Source organism: Dromiciops gliroides, chromosome 1 (assembly GCF_019393635.1).
Source record: "Dromiciops gliroides isolate mDroGli1 chromosome 1, mDroGli1.pri, whole genome shotgun sequence".
Lineage (NCBI taxonomy): Eukaryota > Metazoa > Chordata > Mammalia > Microbiotheria > Microbiotheriidae > Dromiciops > Dromiciops gliroides.
Genome location: NC_057861.1, coordinates 493,548,232 through 493,554,231, shown reverse-complemented (window position 1 = coordinate 493,554,231; position 6,000 = coordinate 493,548,232).

Genomic DNA, 6,000 nt, shown 5'->3' with positions numbered 1-6,000 from the left:
ATATTTCTTTTTTTTTTTTCTTTTTGTTTGGGCAATGAGGGTTAAGTGACTTGACCAAGATCACACAGCTAGTAAGTGTCAAGTGTCTGAGAACGGATTTAAACTCAGGTCCTTCTGAATCCAGGCCTGGTGCTTTATCCACTGTGCCACCTTGCCACCTGACAATGAATTATTTCTAAAGGAAATAAAAGCAGAACTTCAATATTAAACAGAGACTATGTGAGCTAGATAAGGTAAGATAACCCTTATTAGAGCTGATTATTGAAGTTACACTGGCTTGTGATACCTCTCTTCAGAGCACTGTTAGGTTTTAGATCCATTTATGAGTACTCACATTGCCTCCTCATCTATTCCTGATTCTATTAGTTTCCTACCCTCTCTCCCTGCCTCTACTAGTTTTGTCTTTTAGGACTAATAGAGTCTCTAGTTCTGAGACTGATCAGTTTAGTATTTCTTGGAGTTTGGCCTCACCCATCATCATCATCATCATAATCATTCTCATATTTCTCTTTTCATAGCCTTTCTGGCAATATTTGTTGAGATTTTTTGGGAACATTGTTCTCTATAACCATTCAAATTGCCATCTTAATCCCAAGTCCTCACTAAACTAGTGCACTAGTAACAGAAATGGTGAGTGCCCCTGTCACTTTGGCATTTTTCCCCTGAAGTGCTTGCTAAAGGATTTCTTCTATTCTGTCTAGGAACTACTTAGCCTTTTTAATAAATTCAAATGTAGATAGGCATTCTCAAGTACTTTCACTGTTTCCTCTAGCAAAAAGATAAAACTGAATTTATATTACAAATAATGTATATTTCTGGCAGGACAACAAATATAGTTTATAACTATGTATCACTAGAAAAATTCGTATGATGTTCATAATTCCAGAATCTCATAGTATCTGGCACATAGTAAGCACATAATACATCATTAGTGACTTACATAGTAGGCTAAAATAAATATTTTTTGACTGATTGATTGAACTACTTTCCTTAGTTGCTCCCATTCAGGAATGACTATGTACTCTCTATTTTACTGAATATTTTTCCCCAAAATTCTCCTGGTCCAATATCATGTTCATGGAATTGCTTTCTTTTAAGGTTGTCTGGCTATCCCCCTCACCATCACTACTAATCTATGCTAAAGTAGGTGGGCAGTTCAAAATCTATCTAATTCTATTACCATCTAGTCCATATCTCTGAAATTTTCCACAAAAATCATCTAAGATACTTTAACAAATGTTCTTTTTTTGTTTTGTTTCTTGTTTTCTTTTGTTGTTTTCAGGGCAATGAGGGTTAAGTGACTTGCCCAGGATCTTGTCAAGTGTCTAAGGCTGGATTTGAACTCAGGTTCTCCTAAATCCAAGATGGGTGCTTTATACATTGTGCCACCTCACTGCCTTTAACAAATGTTTTGCTAAATCCCAGATACTATATTCCTCTCATTTACCAATTAAATAACCCTGTCATAAGAAATAAATATGATTTCTTTGCCATGACTTATTCTTTGATGAAGCCATGGCTGACTCTTTGAATTATGACTTCCTTTCCTGTCCCTTTAGTGATCTGTTCTGGAATTTTCCTGAGAATTAAAGACAACCTTCCCAGCTTAAAAACTGAAAGTTAAAATCTTCATTTTTTCTAAAAACTTAAAAAAAACCCTTTACCCATCTTTAGCTTTGTGGTAATTCTACTTTGATTCACAATTTTAAAAATATGACTGATAGCGGCTCAATAATCATATGTGCAGGTTCTTTAAACATCATAGACTATCGGTCCAGGTGGCAACTTTATAAAGAGTAATTATGATAATTCTTACTATATATTCCTCTCTTGATTTTGCTTTCCTCACTCATGTAAGTCTTCCTACATTTCTTTGATTTCTATATATGCATGTTTCTTTTTCTTTTTTCTTTCTCTCTCTCTCTTTTTTTTTTTTGTGAGGCAATTGGGGTTGTGACATGCCTAGGGTCACACAGCTAGTAATTGTTAAGTGTCTGAGGCCGCATTTGAACTCAGGTCTTCCTGAATCCAGGGCCGGTGCCCTATCCATTGCACCACCTAGCTGCCCCTTTTTTCACAATATAATAATATGTCTCTATATTTATATATTACAATATATTCATTCATTCTCTAATATAATTATCTAAAATAATTCTCTAACACAATTTGGTTCCAGATTTTTCAGTTACCAATAATGCTACTATAAATATTTTGGTAGAAATGGGATGTTTCTTCAATAAAACTCCTTGAGGGGCATAAACTTAATAATAAAATCACCAAATCAAAGGATATGCATAGTTTAATAACGTTTCTGAGGTAATTCCATTTTATTTTTGCTCAAAGATTGCATAATTCTTCAGTTCAACAGTGGTAAATTAATGTGCTAGTCTTTTCAACTTTTTATTGGATTTATCAATTTGAGGTGTATTAATATTTTTCATGTTATAATTTATATTTCTCTATTAGTGATTTTAATATCTATATTATATGCATGTATGTGTGTTACATATGCTGATTGCTTTATTTTTATTATTCAAAAACCATTTATATCTGTAACATGAATTGGATTATACATGTCCACAACCAATTCACGGATTGTGTTTTGGAGATTATGATTGCCTTCTAATGATTGGCTGGCAGATGTACAGGTGGCTAGACTTTTGTTGGATGAGCTATACCTTTTCCCTATGGTATATATAAGTGAGATGAGCTCTTGTACTCTCTCTTTCTCTTGGACTCCTGAACCAGAGTGCAGGAAGAGTGAGAACGATATTTTTCCTTTCCCTTACCTGCCCTTCTCTTCCCTCTACCACCAATACCAAGAGCAGCTACTTGTGATAAATAGGAGACATGCTGAGATGCCCATAATAAGCATTGGATTAGATAAAGCATTTACTAAGTGCTTACCCTGTGCCCAGGAGAATTTACCCAAAGACCTGGGGACAAGGGAGGTCTTGAACTCAGGGCCACCTTCTTTCCTTATCCCTTTTCTTTTTTTTCCTTTCTTTTTTTTTTTTTTTTTGCAGGGCAATGAGGGTTAAGTGACTTACAAAGGGTCACACAGCTAGTAAGTGTCAAGTATCTGAGGCCGAATATGACCTCAGGTCCTCCTGAATCCAGGGCCAGTGCTTTATCCACTGCACCACCTAGCTTCCCCCCATCCCTTTTCTCAGAATAGAGCAAAGACTACCAAACACTCATCTCTCTTCTGAATGGACATATAATATATTAAAGTCAAAGACTCTAAAATCTCAATAAATAATAAAATATTCATAGTAGAACTCTTTGTGATAGCAAATAACTGAAAACAAACTGGGTGTCCGTTGATTGAGAATATACTTCCTCTGTCAAAGATATAGTAAGCCCCAGATAATTGATAGAGTTCCTGTAGAAGCACATGGGGTTGTATATTTGCCTACTGAATGAAAAAGAACTTGAGGATGGAATTTCCCAACCTTGATGTTTTCCTTGTGGATAATACCAAGTTAAAGAGTTTCCAAGTTTGAGAATTCCCAAAAGATTATATGAGTCAGGTACTATCTTGCTAGAGGGAACATAAATCCATCAACATTATGATTCTTGAAGAAGGAAGAGAATTGTCAACACAGCCCATGTAGTTATATTACTTGAGCAATTTAACACAGGCTATGAAATGCGTCCCTTGCTACTTCTCCTTACTTTTTCTGCCCCATGACTTGTTTGAACCATGCATATATAATATCAAGAAAGTATTCCATATCAAGCTTTTGAGATCAGTTTGCAATGTGTATCTAAGTTCTTGAATATTTTACATTTATACATCTATCCCTGTATTTCTTTGGGTTTTATGTACTTATACATTTTCTGGGTGGGTGGTGGGTGGAAATAAAACCTTTCCCACAGCCACAAAGTCTGTGAATTTTTATGATATCCAGCAGCTATTAAGGAGTTCATCTACATTTGTGGAAACCTAAATACCAGGTATAACTAAACATTATTTTGGAGATTTCTGAGACAGAGCTAGAGCAAGAACAAGCAAGGAGGTGAGAGAGAGAGAGAGAGAGAGAGAGAGAGAGAGAGAGAGAGAGAGAGAGAGAGAGAGAGAGAGAGACACTGTTATTACACTAAAGACCTAGTCCATGTGAACCTCAGAGTCTTTGGAGGTGCCTTGAGACAAGATTTACTTAGACTTTGACTACTCAACTATTAAAGAATGACTTGATGTTATTAATTTGTGTTAATTCCCTGTGGATTTGGAATGTTAAACTTCATTTCTTATTTTTAACTTAATTTTATTCAAGAGAAGTATATATGCATGTATTCACATATACACATGCATATGTGTATGTATACACACATATGTATATACACATATACTTATATATACAACGCTTGTAAAATTTTATCATCTAACAAGAATGCCATCCACCTGGAATCTGCTTCACAATATTTATGTTCACCTTTGACAAGCATGCAGTCCTTGTTTTATATATAATTTAATATCGAGAGTTACAGTATGATTAAGCAAAGTTTTCACTAATTTTCTATCACAAGTCTTATATGATCATAATATGCTTATGGGGAAGGGGAAGGGAGCTAGAATTTATTAAGCACCTATTATATGTCAGAACATAGCCAGGTTACACAGTGTATAGTGGAAGGCCTGAATTCAAATCTGGCCTCAGACACTTACTAGCTGTGTGACCGTAGGTAAATCATTTAAGTCTGTTTGGCTCAGTTTCCTCATCTGTTAAATGAGCTGGTGAAGGAAATGGTAAACCATTCTAGTATCTTTATCAAGAAAATCTCAAATGGGTTCATGAAGTGTCAGACACAATTAAAACAACAAGAATCTTTCAGGAACTGTGCTAATAGCTTTACAAATATTATCTCATTTCTTCTTCACAAAAACCCTGGAAATTAGGTGCTATTATGAAACTCATTTTACAGTTGAGGAAACTGAGGCAGACCAAAGTTAAACAATGTGCCAAGTATCACACTGCTAGAAAACTTCTGAGGCTGGATTTGAACTCAGATCTTCCTGACTTCAGGCTCAGCACTTTATCTGTCATGCCACCTACATGCCTGTACTGAAGACCAATTGAGAAGAACATTAAAGTCCATATTCTCTTCCTTTTTTTTCTATTGCATTTTCTTTTTTTGGTAATAGACAATAGACAGTGGGATTTTTGTATTTGTATTTTCTTAGTAAATTGTGTGACTATGCAAGTTCTTTTTTCTGTAGCAAACAAACATATAATAAGAAAACTACATAAGTGCTAAAGGTATAGGATATAAAAGCAGTAATGACTGTAGCATAGGGATCAGGAAATCTTGGAGTAGGAAAGTTAGAAATGTTCGTAAAGGAAATAATTAAGAATGGATATTAAGAATAGCAAAAGACATAGAGGAAAGGAAAGCACATGTTCAGGGATGGTAATGGAACTCATATGTCTATTTTACTTTCCTTATTAAGAGAAACACGAATAAGGTCACTGAGATATGAGAAGGGAGAATATGTGATAATAAGCCTTGATAACCTTTGAAATTCAATTTATCAGAAAATGAACCATAGTAGATTCCTGAGTAGGTAAGTTACATGATAAAAATGTCGGGTAAGAAAAGTCAACTTGGCAACTGTATGTAGAATACCTATTTGTTGAGATCAATAAACAAAATTTGCATCATATGCTGGCATGCATATAAAAGCAGGCTGTGTAAAAACCCATTCTTCTGATTTATGTAGTTTCAAACTTTTCTATTCAAGGCAGGTTAAAAAGAATGATCAACTCTTTTCACTTCTGCCCTCCAGAATTGTGTTGTTTATCTAATTACCACAATTAAGAGAGTCTGGGAAAGTGGAAGGTAGAAAGAAAATTTAATAAAAGTACAAGAACATATGACCCATTTTGTTATTTTCTTCACTGTGACTAAGTATTGTTGAATTGCAATGAAGAAAAATAGTATCGGCTCAATTTTCCTTTTCAAAAGGAGTGTGTCCATTAAATTGTCAGTGACTTG